General features: G+C 40.7%; 1 protein-coding gene and 1 long non-coding RNA gene across 4 annotated transcripts in view; one reads left to right on the forward strand and one right to left on the reverse strand.

Annotated features, from left to right (window-relative positions):
- Window positions 1-16,699, forward strand: part of PLCB1 (phospholipase C beta 1) — an 842,442-nt gene that overhangs the window by 817,316 nt on the left and 8,427 nt on the right. The gene's annotated exons all lie outside the window — the stretch shown is intronic.
- The window catches only part of LOC123522279, a 36,023-nt gene that overhangs the window by 8,396 nt on the left and 10,928 nt on the right, over window positions 1-16,699 (reverse strand). Inside the window, exon 3 of one of the 3 annotated variants that reach the window (XR_006680553.1) lies at window positions 5,724-6,284. The exons of 1 other annotated variant lie outside the window; for it this stretch is intronic. This is a non-coding gene — a long non-coding RNA (uncharacterized LOC123522279). Of the gene's footprint in view, window positions 1-5,723; window positions 6,285-7,564; window positions 8,122-16,699 lie in introns of those variants that run through there. One more of the 3 variants, XR_006680552.1, reaches the window with a different exon arrangement.

Consider the following 16,699-nt stretch of genomic DNA (forward strand, 5'->3'; position numbering starts at 1 on the left):
GATGTCAAGGAATGCCCTAGTGTTATAGATGCCATTAAATAATGATGTGATTGGAAGCAAAAAGGAAGATTGAACTGACCAGCCCTGCTTGTTATCAAGCAGATGGAAAAGAAATAGGTTTTGAAATTAATTTTCAGTACTCCTGAGTTGAAATTCACACATCCATGGCTTTACAAGAGTAATTTCATGTATAAAAGCAAACAAACTCACTGCCATCGAGACAATGTTGACTCACAGGGACCCCATAGGACAAGCTACAATCACCTGTGTGACTTTTGGAGCCTGTAACTGTTGACGGGAGTAGAAAGCCTCGTCTGTCTGTCTGCTGTGAGCAGCTGGTGGTTTCAAACTGCTCGCCTCATGGATCGCAGCCCGACGCATAGCCACTATGGCACCAGGGCTGCTCCCAGCTTCACTGACAGCATATACTATATGCTCTGTATACATTTCAGTCCAATGGGAACAACGGAAGAAAGGTAGAGAAAAGGGTAAAAATTGATAGTAATTAAGCCGCTAGGTTGCAGAACACTAACTCTTTCTCTCTTAGAAATAGCTGTAAAATACCCAGGGTTGATAATGAGGTTTATTAGCTAGTTCTGCCTTAAATTCTGAATAAGCAAAAATCCCTTAGCAACTTTAAAGGGCCATCCCTGTGGTGCTAAAATTGGCTAATGAAGATGAATCATAAAGAGAAGGGTCATAATAACCTAACTATATATTTTTGATCCCTCTAACGTCAGTGTAAATCAAGCACTACCAATTATATATGGAGAAAGCGTGTAATTGCATTATGTCAGAGATCCACAGACAAGGAGAGTAATGGACAGGCCAAAGCTGATTCATATGGGATGAAGGTCAAGCATACCTCTAATCTGTAACTCTTATTTATTTGACCAAATCTGACACCATCCATCCCTCTCCCAGCACTCTTGACTTCTCTGCTAGTTTCAATAATTCATTGCAATGGCCACACACAACTCATAGGCCATATTCATGACTGTGGAGCTCCTTAGGGAAGGAAAGGGTCATAGTTCATCTTCAGGATGAACTTGGAAGTAACAGAGCCGTTCAGGAGATAGAGACAGTTTACCAATCAGGATAGCATCCAACCAGATCAGCCCCAAGCTCCTGCTATTTCCCCTCCTTTTTCTGGGGCCTCCTGCCATGCAGCCCTTCCCTTAACATGCTTCTACAGCCCCTAGGACCTTCCGGAAAATGGAAAGGCATTTTAGAGAGGCCTCTATTTATTAGCCCTGCCCTAGAAGTAGCTTCCTTTCTTTCTGTATATATATTACATTGGTAAAAACTCATCAGCTGGCCCCTCTTGAATGAAAGTATCATCAAGAAAGCTTGGAAATGCTGTCCCCAGGTGAGAAGCTGCCACCCAGACACGGCAGACACGTGGAAAGGTAAATACAAATGTTATAGGTACCCGGTCATTTTCTCTACCACTTGTCTGCTAGTTTGTGGTACTGTGGTGGTTTGAAGAAGGTTGCTATGACACTGGAAGCTATGTTACCAGTTTTCCAAACACCACCAGGGTCATCCTTAGTGGACAGGTTTCAGCAGAACTTTCTGAGTAGGAAAAAAAAGACTGGTGTCCCTAGATCATTCCAAACCCCACGTGTGAATGGTAGCAACAGCTCCAGGAATTATTTTGTGGCAATGACTGTGGTAACGAGGACCCCATTACCCGTAGTCACCTCTGCAGATCTCTTGAAGACCTGGATCCTCAGTATCACCTGGTCTAGAAGTCGTACCAATGACATTTCTATACAAAGACACTTTGTGGATATAGTGTCTAAGGCTTGAAGATTTTTTTTTAAAAAGGCAGCCATCTAGCTGAGAAGCAACAGGGAAGAAGCGCCCCAACCTGTGTGATCATGAGATGTCAGTGGGATCAGGTATCAGGCATCACAGACCCAGAACAAAACCATACCAAATGTGAATGAGGGAGGGGCATGGCCATCTGTAAACAATTGGACATCCCTTTACAGAAGGGTCACAAGGAAGAGACGAGCCAGTCAGGGTGCAGTATAGCACTGATGAAACATACAACTTTCCTCTAATTCTTTAATGCTCCGCCCCCCTCCCCCCCACTATCATGACCTCAATTCTACCTTGCAAATCTGAATAGACCAGAGCATGTACACAGATAAGAGCTGGAAACACAGGGAATCCAGGACAGATAAACGCCTAAGGACAAAAAACACCCCTAAGGACCAATAATGAGAGTAGCGATACCAGGAGGGTAGTAGGAAGGTGGGGGGAGAAAGGAGGAACCGATCACAATGGTCTACCTATAACCCCTTCCCTAGGGGACAGACAACAGAAAAGTGGGTAAAAGGAGACAGCGGTCAGTATAAGGCATGAAAAAAATAATTTGTAAATTATCAAGGGTTCATGAGGGAGGATAGGGGGCGGGAAAGAGGAGCTGATACCAAGGGCTCAAGTAGAAAGAACATGTTTTGAAAATGATGATGGCAACCTATGTACAAATGTGCTTGACACAATGGATGGATGGATGGATTGTGATAAGGGCTGTACGAGCCACCGATAAAATTATTTTAAAAAAGAAAAGGACTTTGTGATTAGTTTTATTAGAGTTTCTGTTCCAGATTCAGTGAGTTTATCACACTTAGATCACTGCATTTATTTGATAAATAAGGTAATAGGAAAATAAGGAAACATCCCCAATCCCAAATAAGGGCCTTCCAAAGACTGTCTTGAATCGGACCCAAACGTATACAAAATGTCAGGAAAGTCCAGTGGGTGGTTATTTGGTAAGGACGCAGGACACCTGAACAATGCAATGGATATCTCCAGTCAAGAGGGAAAGTGGGGCTGTTGGTCAGCCCCTGAGGGTGGAGCTTCAGCCAACTCTGGGGCAGTGATTTATCAAGTCCAAAGAGAATCCCAATGGGAATACATTACCCATATATCCCCAGAAGTAGCTAACTGACCAGCACAATATTTTTAAATTTAGAGCCAACGCTGGAAAGCCAGAAGATTTAATGTGAAAATTCAGATCTCTTGCTTCTTTTGACAAAATCAGATGCTTTAGCAGCTTTGGGTATACATTCCCACATGGCAACGATTGCACGGGAACTTTTGTAACCAAGATACACCCTCTGCACTCCCACAGTTCCCACAGAGCCCCATGTCATTTATTTCTGTCTCAGCCTGGTCCTGTGTCACTTTGATCTCCCTTAGAGATGCGACCCTAATTTTCATCTTCACCTTGGGTGGAGAATTCAGGCATGACAGGCTCTTCAAAACTTCAATGGGTCTGAAGAACAGATGTCTAGCTTCCTTTCAAATCACGTTGTAAATGACCAAGCTAAAACCACACACAACATTTTCAGCAGTAGGCGTAAACACCATGGTTAGAAAGAGTGACTATATAATTAGGACATACGTACTCCCTAAGCATCAAAATCAATTATGCTGATAAAACCCGATGGCAGCTAACCACTCGAAATATACATTTATAAAAAGAAAGACCCAAACTAATTTTAGGTGATCAGGAGAAGGCCAATCCCAGGGGACAGAGCTGAGTTCATTCTAGGACATTTAATACAGCCTGTCTCTTGTTTTATTAATTAAGTGTGGTGTACAAACTTTGAGTGATGAGAAGACTATTAGTGATAGGGCGCAAGTTGGGTAATGAGCAATACTTGGTTCATCTGAAAGAGGAGTTTGGATAAAAGTGCAAATGAACAAAGTGGCTCCGATCTGAGCAGAGACCCAGGCTAAGGCAGTGCTTCCATGAGAACAAGCCTTTGGAGAAAATGTCTGGCATTTCACACCCATGTCAACCAAGACTTCCTGGAGGAAGCTGTGTCCCTAGGACCGGAGCATGACCGGAGACGGCTGTCTGCATCATCTGGGCATCATTTGCTGCTGCTGGGTTTTGTTTGTTTGTTTTCTTGTTTGTTTTTGCGTCATTATTTTCTTTTTTTAAAGCATCATTTTATTGGAGGCTCATACAACTCTTATCACAATCCATCTATCCATCCATTGTGTCAAGCATATTTGTACATTTTCCAAACATTTTCTTTCTACTTGAACCCTTGGTATCAGCTTCTCATTTTTCCCCTCCCTCCCTTCATGAACCCTTGATAATTTATCTTTTTTTTTTTTATGTCTTACAAAGGGTAAATGTCTCCCTTTAACCACTTTTCTGTTGTCCATCCCCCTGAGAGGGGGTTATAGGTAGACCATTGTGATCGGTTCCCCCTTTCTCCCCCACCTTCCCCTTACCCTCCTGGTATGGCTACTCTCAATATTGGTCCTGAGGGATTTATCTGTCCCCTTACAGAAGGGTCACAGGGAGGGGATGAGCCAGTTAGGGTGCAGTGTAGCACCAATGAAACATACAACTTTCTTCTAGTTCTTTAATGTTCTCCCCTCCCCCACCCCGCCCACTATCATGACCCCATTTCTACCTTACAAATCTGGCTAGACCAGCACATGTACACAGTACAGATAAGAGCTGGAAACATCATTCGCTTCTAATGTGCTTCATTGTAAGAACTGAATTCATTGTGTATGCTTTCATTCTTCCTTGCTGATGGCATTAGACTTGATGGAAAAGAAAACAGACTGCATCTAAAAATAATTAGCCTTTGAACAGCCTTTATTTCTTTATTTCATGATTTTATTGATTCTCCTATGTACTTGAGTAAATGAGATTCATCCGCTGTTGTCTTTCTTAGCTGAACTCTAGGGAGCATAGATTGCTGTCATTGTTCCCTCCCATACTAGAGCTTCGCCAAGCCAGGAGCCACAAACTAGTGCCTTACACATTAAATTGAGCCCCTATCTCCCTAAATGAAAAAATTTAATATTTTAAACAATAAATATAATTCCAGTTGGCCACATCCCACCACACACACACACACACACACACACACACACACACACACGTCAGTTGCCTTATACCTGACTTAATTCATATTATCCTGTTTCCTGAGCTTCAGAACATTTGAGCTCAGAGAGTCTGAAATAAATATTCATGTATTGAAATGTTTCAGTTAACCTGCCATTGTCTGCATGCTTGATAAATTGTAATTATTACTATAATTATAATTACTATGGCTCTTTTTTTTAAATCATTTTATTGGGGGCTTGTACAACGCTTATCACAATCCTTACATGCATCCATTGTGTCAGGCACATTTGTACATTTGTTGCCATCGTCGTTCTCAAAACATTTGCTTTCTACTTGAGCCCTTGGGTTTACTGTGGTTCTTGGAAGTGGAATTTCCAAGACGAGGGCCTTCGTCACCCTTTCACCTGGAAAGGAACTCTCCCCACGGCTCAATTTCCAGCCCAGCAACAGACACGTCTATTAGGGGGATAATAGCACTAGGATGGTACACCCACCTTAGGAAAAGGACACCCTTTCTGCAAGGACAACGTTCAGAAAGGTTAGGAAAGAAGGTGGAATGGAACCAGGAAACACAGGGAAGATGGAGAAGTGATTTCACATTGTGAGGTTTACAGTCAGTAAACAAAATGTGCATGAATTGTTGAATGGAAAAGCTAATCTGCTCTGTGCATTTTCACCCAAATTTACAATGAAAAGCTTTTTTTTAAAGGTGTGGAAAAATTCCATCATCTATTAATTCCATCCTTCCAGAAAAATTTTAAAGCCCTATCACATTTTTCTTTAACTTGCTAAGATATTGTCCTTCCTTTTTCTTTAAACTAGTATTTTTCTTTGTTCTATTTTTCATTTGCTTGTTCTATCTTGAAGGATCTGACTCTCTACAGAAACCATCTAATTCAATTAGACTGCACTTAATAGCCAACAGGAAGGCAGCCAGCTGACCAAATAAACATATCTTAAACAGAACCATTATAACGGGGATGGAAACTCAGCATCCTCCATGCGTGACAGTCACCGAGAGAAAACCTGTGAGCAGGCTAAGAGATCGTCAGTTCTCGTTTTCCATGGACGTTTACTCCCTTATTAGGTGGACAGCATGTCCGAAGACCTTGTGCCATCAACACTTCCTCAGCATCGTTTTTCAGGGAAGGCCATTTCCCCCCTCTTTTGGAAGCCTAGACGCGCAAGGGAAGGATAGCGCACAGTATTTGGTTTTTCTCCTCTTAACATGCAGAACATTAGGGGGCAGAGATCCTCACAAGCCCTGTGTTTTCCCAATGAAAAGATGACCTGGAAGGGTGGCGACGGCCTTGAATTAGGAGGCAACAATCTGGTGTTCAGGCCTCAGTTCTTCCTCAAACCAATTACCTGGTAGGTTTCCAATGTCCTCCTCAAAAGAGAAGAGTGAAAGAATTAGGTGAATTATGGGCTGGATGCTTATTCACTCAAGATTGTAAAGCACATCACTTGAGTTTCATTAAATAGGTCTTCAGCCATCTAGGCCTTCTTTGGTATGTCACATACAGCAGTAACTTTCTGTTTGACAAGGTATCTGAAGATCATGATAAATCCTTTTAATGGGATGAAAGTTGTTTTTCTCATTCACAATCAAGTTTATTCCCAGCTGGACTAGAACTGAGCTGAGTCTTCTCATAGAAAAGGCTTATTTCAAAATAGAAAACTTCCTAGACCTTTTAGTAGGTTCCACAAAGGGGAAAGTGCCCCAGTGCTCACAAAACAGTTTCAAGACCTAGAACCTAAGCCTTTGCTGAAATTAAGTACTGTAGAGTAGCATAAAGATTGCCTTGCATTGTAATATTAATTGCACCGAGGTGCTGGGTAACCAGAGAATACATAGGAGAGAGCTTCAAAAAGTTTAAGGAAACATGGGATTAAAAGATAATGGAATTTTTCCATGACTTTTTTTGAAGCCGCCTCACATAAGGCAAAAATAATTTGGCTCTTGGAACATGGAAAACAAGAGATGACATGTCTAAGCCACAGAACTTGAGGAACGTCTCTGAGAAAATGTGGACATCGTAGGGAAATGCTATGATAATATTGCATGACAGCCACAAAACTTTACTGGTTTAAAATAATAAACATTTATTCTGTTCAACAGGGTTTAGTTGATCAGGACAGAGCCTGATTCAGCTGAGCTTGTTCATACATTTGTGGTTGGTATGGTTCAGTTAGATGACTCTACTGATCTTGGTTGGCCTTATATCTTTGGGCATCAGGTGGCTGCTGATTGATCTAGGATGATGTCTGGGATTGGGTCATTTTGCTCTCCGTGTGTCCCATCTTCTATTAGACCAGACCAAGCATGTTCTCAGGGCAGAGGAACAAGAGTGAAAGTTGAAAAGCACAAGTGCTTTTCCCAACCTCTGCTTGGGGGATATGTGCTAGCATCCTATTGCTCATAGTAAACCACATGGCTCTTGTTTATTCAGAAGGTGGAGAAATAGACCCACCTCTTTATTAAGAGAAATTTTGAAAATATAAGGCAAAAACTCTGGCTGCAGAGGAATTGGCATTAGTGTGGTGAGTTTACCACTGCGGAGCACCAAGTAGCTGCTGTACCTAATGTTGCAACTAGCAGTCTATAAAAGTCTTGGAAAGTTTGAATATATAACTTCTAACATACCTTTTTAAGATTTTAATCTCTAGATGCTTGTGAGGGTGCCCCACAAATTTTACCTTGAAATACATTTCAAGGCTCAAAGGCAATATAAACTAGGAGCTCTGCTGGGGAATTGTGACATTCAGAAGAGGTGAACCGAGGAGAGGATGTAGATGAAAACATGGGGATGGAACTGGGTGGTGGGGAGGGGATCACAGGGATGTGGCTGTTTTTGAGGGTATTAAGAGTCCATTTTCTCCGTGGGTAGTGATGTGGATGATATCAGTGTATAGAGATGCTTACACATCAAAGGTGTTCCAGGTGCACTTGGTTTTCAACTTAAAAGTGTAGGTGCAGTTACATATTTAAAACTGTGTTTTGTAAATCGCTTGATCCTTACGTCTTTCCTCTTGTATTTCTTCAGTGTTTGGATCACCTTAGCTTTTGCCTGCTTTGTCCATCACCCCTTTTCTTTCCTTTCCTGCAGGCTTAGCAACCCTCTTCCTGCCTTCTATCCAGTAACCTCTAATGAATGCTACATTCCACTAGAAAATAGTTCAAAATGAGAGATCCAGCCATTGCCGTAATTGAATTGACTCCAATCCTAGATGAGCAAAGAAAAAAAGCTATTTAGTAGATAATATTCTAGATATTTGCAGCTGCAAATCATTTTTTACTTTTAGAAACATACACAATTGATTAATAAGCAACACCATCTACTAAGTGTTTAATATCTGAGATCGTATTTAAAATTTTCAGCCACAATCTGGTGAAACTGGAATTAACATTCCTATTTGATTATGAAAAGATCAAAATTCTGAGAGGTTAAGCAAGCTGCCTGAGGTCATGTATGGTAAAACACAAGCATCCTGTGGAGAGAATTATCTACTTTGCCTCAATCACCGACTTGTACCCACATTTTTAGTTGCTCTTTGTTCCAATGATTAAGTTTAAGTGTAATATCATTTTCCAGCAAGCATAATTATTTAGACAAATCTGCCCAAAATAAAAATATGCATTCTACTCTGTTGCCTGACAGAAAATACACCCATTCTGAGCCAGCTGTATTCTGCACCAGGGCACGAACTATCAATATACTTCTGTTCCAATCTTCTGGATTGTTTTTCACTTTGATCTAGACACACACATATATCTAGAAGCACTCTTTCCCTTTAACTCAGTTTCTTTAGATCTCAGTTGCCCAGGATAATCTGAACTGTACAGAGTTGGTCAAACACAGCCTTTACCTCCTGTTGTTAGGTGCCGAGTTGGCTCTATCCCATAGTGACCCTAGGCACAGAAGAGAGTCACCCAGTTCTGCCTCATCCTCCCCTTTGTGCCTATGCCTGAACCCATGGTGGTAGCCTCTCATTAAGGGCCTTCCTCGTTTTCACTGCTTTAAAAAAGCAAACCAAACAAAACCCAATTTTTTTTTACTTGAGTGGTTTGATAGTTGGAACTTTGAGTGATGTTTAGTGAAAGCTATGTGTCTATAGGAGTCATTTGTGCCCTGGGCCGTGGAAGAATTCAAAGAGTTTATGAGGCTATGCCTCTGCTGGGACGTGGTAGGTTTTATCAATTTGGGAATGCCCGTCTTCAGTTTACCTGCACCGAGTACCCGACTCACTGGGACAGTGTGAACTTAGAAACGGCGTCTGGTGCTGATTTATATTTCTGATTCCTTGTGGCTCACTTTCCTTCAATGAATCCCATGAATCATTAGCTCCCTTGTCTCATTCTCCATATTAAAAACAAACAAAAAAACCCCATTAACATCCAGTTGACCCTGACATATGACAACCCCATGTGTGTTAATGTAGGACTGCACTTCATAGGATTTTTCAATGACTAATTTTGGGGATGTTAATAGGCAGGTTTCCCCTCTAGGCACCTCTGGTGAGCCTCAAACAATCAGCCATTCAGTTAACAGCTGAGAACCTGAGCCTTTTCTATCACCCAGAGACCTTCCAGGGTTAGGAGTTGAGTTTTCACAGTTCTGATTTCAATATCGAAGGCCTCTGACCACATGCAGGAAGCTCAGTTTCAGCACTCTAACACCCCAATCCCGAGTTCCTCCTTCTTAGGACTTTAAAACCCCAGTCCCCAAACTGAAGAATAAACTTTGCTATCCTGTGCGATTTTTGACTGCTGTTTCTGTGACTTGGGGATTTTTTTGTCTTGTGTTCAACTTGACTATACAGTTAAGTTTTACGCAGTAATTCCATGTGTTTAGAGTATGAGAAGGAATTTCCCACTTGGTCGGCCATATTGACACAAAGTCCCTTTGCAATTTATTCTAAGGAAACTTGGAGAAAAAGAAACAAACAAAAATTGAAACAGTTGGTATGTATAATATAGTCACATTTTCCCACATGCCATTTTCCAACATCCTCTGGTAAACTGCCTGACCTCACACTGTAATTTTCATATGATCTTGTTGTTTCTATTTTTGGTTGAAGTAAAAATTCATGAGATTATTTTAAAAACAATGTGAGACCTTGCAAGGATGCTGAGGCTCGTTTTGAAAATATTCTATGGGTAAACTTTTTAAAAGCTATTCCCATTATTTTTCATAACTTCCTAACTAATTGATGATGTTGAGATAAAAACACTGTAGTTAGTCCTGGTAGTAATTCATCAGGAAAATGTCCTATTCTTGGAGGGTGGTGAGCGTGATAATGGGACGGGAGGAAGGTGAAAGGAAATAGAGCAAAGAAGTAGGAGACAAAAGCTATTTATAGAGGTATAGCTATAGGAATCTATGTATGTAAATATATTCATTTATAATGAAAGGGATAGAGGCCAATGTACATATATTTATATGTTAAGCATTAAGGTAGCAGACTCAAATCTCCCTAAACACAAGAACACTTTGTTCTAATAACCTGGCACTCTTTGATACTCATCTTCATGACACAATTGCTGAAGAAAAAAATTGGTGCATAAGCAAATGTGGTGATGAAAGCGAATGGTGCCTGGCTATCAAAAGATATAGTGTCTGGGGTCTATCAGAGAAGCATCAAAGCCTACATGGAAGAAGCAGACCAACCTGTGTGATCATGAGGTGTTGATGGGATCCAGTATCAGGCATTAGAAGACCCAAACAAACAATAATATGGATGTGAAAGAGGGAGGCTGGATTAGAGACCCAAATCCTATCTGTAGACAATAGGACATCCCCCCACAAAAGGGTTACAAGGAAGGAATGATTCAACCAGGGTACAGTATAGCACTGACAAAACACAACATTCCTCTAGTTCCTGAATTCTTCCTCTCTGCCCCACTACCATGACCCAGTTCTACCTTACAAATCAGGCTAGACTGCAGTACACACATTGGTACAGATAAGAGCTCTTAACACATGGAATTCTGGACAGATAAACCCCTCAGGAACAGTAGTGAGAGTAGCGATATCATGATGGGAGACGGATGGTGGGGGTTGTGGGGGGCGGGGTGGTGAACCAATTACAAGGTTGGTTGGATATATAGCCCCCCACAGGGGGGACAAATAACAGAAATGTGGGTGAAGGGAGACAACAGACAGTGTAAGACACAAAATAACAATAACCATATATAAATGAGGAGGGGAGAGGAGGAGGGATGGGAAAAAGAGGAGCTGATACCAAAGGCTCAAGTAGAAAGAAAATGTTTTGGAAATGATGATGGCAACATATATACAAGGGTGCTTAATACAGTTGAATGATGGATTGTTATAAGATATGTAAGAGCCCCTGAACAAAATGATTAATAAAAAATGTTTTTAAATTAAAATTTAAAACAATATAAAACTTTTTCCTATTCTCTGTGTCCTAAAGTTGTAAAGTTCTGCATTTTTCTTTTTTGCCTTATTATGTTTTAGATAAACTTTGATTTTATTTTGGGGTTTGGTTTTCATTCTAAGAATAAAATAATCCTTTTATCATAAAATTGAGAGAAAAAAATAAACATAGTTCCAGCACAGTTAATATTTTGAGTGCTTTTCAAAGTAGTTCCATGTTCTCAGAAATTCTTCTCATTGTTATAATCACAAAAAATTATGTCGACTTATTTAACTTTACTTATTGTAATATATTATTATGATAATATATTAATAACTTTACTTATTGTAATATATTATTATGATAATATATTAATTTGCCCTGACCTCCATAGCTTTTGAGTTTTTTGGCTGCATAATATTTCTTTAAGTGGAAGCCTTTTATTTCACTTTACATAAACTCTTGAAAAGTCATAAAAGGTTTTCTCTTCTTGTGTCTTTACTGCTTTTTTGTTAATTTAACTGTATTTTAATAATCTTTGGTGGTTATCTTTTTAAAATTTTGAGCAAGATAATGCTGGTGCCATATTACCACACTTACATCCCAAAGGTCAGTAGAAGCCAAAAATCAACCCCCCTGCCACCTAGTCAATTCTGACTCGTGGAAACCGCACCGGCTGGCAGAGCCAGACAGCTCCCCAGGCCTCTGAGATAGTTATCTCTACAGGGCAGACAGCCTCAGCTCTCTCCCAACAGGAGAAATATTTCCAAAGGATTAAAGGACTGTGACGAGTGAAATTGTAAATATGCACAGCAAATGCTCCTGAAAAGAAAAAGGGTGAAATCATCTAAAATGTCTAATGAGGAAACAAATGATGCTATGTGTATGTGAAAGGCAACATAGACGTACCAAAAATAGAATAATTCTGAATGCATATTATCTGAGAGTATAATTGTATATCCTCACTGTGAGCAAAAAGAAACCCTAAATGTCTTCAGCTTGGTTATTTTGTGGACAGGTCATAATAGTCAGACTATTTCCATGTGTTCTGGAGTTGCTATACGGGGGACCTCACTTGAAGGCACAGAACAACCAAGAAGAGTAACATATCATGAAGCAAACAAATAAATGTACTCACGGTTTCATAAAGCAGAATTCCATTATGTAAGAAGATATTCACATATAAGACTAAACGGAAAGCAAAACTCAGCCTACTGACATTGAGTTGACTCCAACTCATAGCAACCCTGTATCAGGCTTTTGGAACAATAGATTTGTATGGAAGCAGACAACCGAATCTTTCTTCCACGAAGTGGCTGGTGAGTTTTAATCACCAGCCTTGTCCCTGGTAGCACAATGCCTAACCCACAACCCCCCAGGGCTTCTCAGATAAAACTAAAGAAGGGTTAAAATCATCAAAACTCAAAAAAATGTGAACATTAGGTTATTTGTTCTGAGCACTTATTCTAACTACACATACTAAGAAAAGTCAAACCCACTGCCACAGGGTCTCTGTTGGCTCTCAGTGATGCTGTAGGCCAGAGTAGAACTACTCCATTGGATTTCCAGGCTGTGAATCTTTATGAGCGCAGACAGCCTTAGATTTCTCCTGCCAAGCAGCTGGTGAGTTTAAACTGATGTAAGTAGCCCAAGACCTAACCCAAAGTACCACCCAAACTCCAAAATCAACCAAGGTGACCCTTCCCACCCGCCACCCCCTAAAACCCCAACAGACTGCCAACCAAGTCCATTCTGATTCATAACATCCCTATAAGACGGGGTCGAAACTACACCTGTGGGTTTCCGAGACTGCAACTCTTTATAGGAGTAGAAAGCTTCACCTTTCTCCTGAGGAGCAGCTGGTGTTTTGAACTGCTGACCTGGCAGTTAGCATGCCAACATGTAACGACTATGCCATTAAGCTTGCTTCCAAAGCAAATAGTTGCTATCAATTTATTTTTCGACATAAGTTAAGGTTGGGGGAGGGAACCTCAAAAAAACTCTATAATGTTAACTTTGAAGTTGAAGTATTAACATTTTCCGTGGTTTTCTAAAATGTTCCCCAACTGCTCCCAGAGATGGTTTAGAAGTGATGGCTCTCTAGCACTCTAGCACTCAGGGATTAGTTTATTAATGTCTTCTTCACTCAAGAAACAAGGGCTCCACAGAGAAGTGGTTGATTCCAGATCAGGTGCAGGGAAAGTACACGGGTTTCTAGGACATTTTGTTGTTAAAAATAATGATAATAATAAAAGCAAGGAAGTGCCCCAAACTGAAGCAGGCATGTCCCAAAGCCAACCCCATGGCGCTTTGGGTATCATAAAGAATATGCATGGCTGCCGCTGATGGAAGCATAAATATTGTGTGTCCTCCGCGCCTTTCACAGAGAGAATAAAAAAGGAACCGTATTTGCCATCTTTTGAAATACTTGTAATTATGATCGCAACTTACTGAAAAAAGATTGTAATTAGATGAAAAATATTAATGCTTTCCCTGCCTTTTAAGGAGAAATTCTAGACCCTTTTCACGTGGTGAAGGAATAGTCTTCATTTCAGAGAGTCCTAGCTAAGAGAGAAGGAATTAGAAATGTAGTGAATGATGGTGGTGGGGCTGTTGTCCGATGCCATTGAGTGGGTTCCAACCCATGGTGACCCTCCACAGCAGAAGAAAACCCTGCACAGGCCAGTGTCATCCTCACACGTGCTGGGGCCCATTGCCGCAGCCACTGGGTCAATCCACTTCCTGTGGAGGGCCTGTCTGCTCTTTGCTGCCCCCCTTCTGGACCACTGAGCATGATCTCTTTCTCCAGGGCCTACTCTCTCCTTGCCTCCTTGCCTGTACCTCCTTGCTTGCACAGAGCACACCCTTGCCTGTCCTTCCAAAATAGACTGGTTGCATTCTTAGCAGTCCATGGTACTTTAAACATTCTTCACAAGCACTGTGATTCAAATGCATCGATTCTTTGTAGGTCTTCTTAAATCAGTGCCCAACTTTCACATGCATATGAAGAGATTGAAAATACCATGACTTGGGTCAGGTGCACCTTGGTCCTCCAAGTAACATTCTTGCTTTTCAACAGTCGAAGTAAATTGTAATTACCTCCGGTGAAATACATGAGAGGCATCAATTACCTGAAAAGGTCCTCAATAACAACTCACCGCTCTAAAATCAATTCCAACTAATAGCAACCCTATAGGACAGGGCAGAAGTGCCTCTGCGGGTTTCCAGGACAGTAACTTTTCATAGGAGTAGAAAGCCTTGTCTTTCTCCCAGACTGGTTGGTGGTTTTGAACTGCTTACCTTGCAGATCGCAGCCCAATGCATTACCACTATGCCACCCGGGCTCTAGGGAACATTTATTCAAAGGAGCTTCAAAAAAATGGAATTAAAAGTTAATGGAATTTTTCCATGAGCTTTTTAAAGTCTTCTCTTACATGGGTTCAACATTTCACTCCATCAAATAAAAACTAATTGCAAAGGGGTTGCAGGGGAGAGGGGGGGTTGGAGTAGGGCGCAGAATCTGTCTTATAATTCTGATATCTGATAGTTCCCCCTTTAAATCAAATAATCAAACAGCATCCCTGGCAGTGGCCCACCGGAGTGATCCAGATGGCATTCCTGCATAAGAATGCCTATTGAACATTCTCGCCAAAACAAATGTTTAACTGCAATCTAATCATGCCTACAGAGTTAACTTTTAGTTCACAGGAAAATTAACACATCCAGGACCAGGCTAAAGGGCAACACAATAATCAAACACAAAGAGGCTGTGTGACTTTGATAGGAATATTGGACAGGTCTTCAAGTATGAAAGTCATAAAAAATATTAAAACATTTGGAAAGAGTAGTGATGTTCACATCACTGGAAAACTGTAAATAGTGTCACTGAATTATACAGTAAAAATGATTGAAATGCAATTTTGTTCCGTATATTTGCATTTCACCTGGGGAAGAGGGATGAAACAATTACAAATCAGGTGGTAATAATAAGGAAAATCTAACAAACATGCAGTTCATAAACTTTGGTTAATATCTGCTCAAAAAATTAAGTAAGAAAAAATCTGGTAATTGTTGTTAAGTGCTGTCAAGTCAGTTCCAAATCAGCAACCCTGTTTACCACAGCAACACTGCTCGGTCCTGCGGTCCTGTGCCCTCCTCACACTTGTTATATTTGAGACTATTATTGCATCAACTGTGGATCTCCCTCTTTTTCACTGCCGACCCCCAGCCCCGCTACTTGACCAAGCATGATGTCTCTCTGCAGGGACGGGTGTGTCCTGATAACATGTGCAAGCAACATGAGACAAAGCCTCGCCATCCTGTTTTCAGGAGCATTCTGCCTGTACTTCTTTCACGACAGATGGTTTGTTCTCCTGGCAGTCCATTCTTCACCAACACCCTAATTCCAATTCACTGATTTGTATTTAATCTTCCTGAGTCAGTGTCAAGTTTCTCAAGCATAAGAGACAATTAAAAATACTGTCTCTCGGGTGAGGTGCGTCTTTGTCTTCAAAGTAACATCCTTGTGATGAGAATACAAAACTTGTAAACAAAGAGGAAGGGACAATAATTGGAAAATAAAGGCCTTTGTGATAGAAATGAAGCTACAGACCCATGATTTGGGAACAGGGCATATTAAAGAAATTGGAATATAGACAGACATTAAGGACTTATTATTAATGTCCATCGTGATACGGGAACTTCCATTAGGCAGGGAGCTGGCCTTATTTATTTTTTTAAATGCTTGGTGACAGGCTAGTGGGAAAGATTTGTCATTATACCTAAAACTTCTTTTCAAACAATTCAGCGAAAAAGAGATGCGATCATAGGTAATGCCCATGTGGGGGAAAGGGTAAAATTAAGTAAGCTTGCTTTCAGATATTTTTACAGTTCAGCAGTAAGAATGCTGGTACATCTATCCTAGTGTATTGGTGCCTCGTGGAATAAGATTTTAATCCAGTGTTTCTCTTGTCAAGAGCAGGAAGTTTCCCAGTTTGAAGGTCATCGAGATTGTATTCTTTGGACAGGCATCTTCCCCAATTTCCTCTCTCCTTGACTGGAAAGCATGACTATTAGCAAATGGTAACAACTCCCCCAAAACAGGATATTCGCAAATGTTAATTTGCCAGTGACCCCAAAATGATCCTACATGAAATTTATTTGAAAGCAAGTTCAAATCTTGATTTGAGTTCTGGCCAGCCAATTCTTTTGCATCTTGACTTTTAAAAAATTCTGAAATATCTGTCCGTGTGTTTTCCAGAATCATTTTTTTAAAAAGTTATTCTGTCTTTTTTATCTTGGTTCAATCAGTTTTCTTAGAAAATTGGTTTTGATTGAATTTGTGAATATCCCAGCATTCGGGCTTATTTCATATTTATGCCATATCTGTTTTCTGTGTATAAGCTCCCCATGGTGGTTAACTTG

This window comes from Echinops telfairi, unplaced genomic scaffold (genome assembly GCF_000313985.2).
Source record: "Echinops telfairi isolate 266 unplaced genomic scaffold, ASM31398v2 ScPeMD7_5592;HRSCAF=6446, whole genome shotgun sequence".
Lineage (NCBI taxonomy): Eukaryota > Metazoa > Chordata > Mammalia > Afrosoricida > Tenrecidae > Echinops > Echinops telfairi.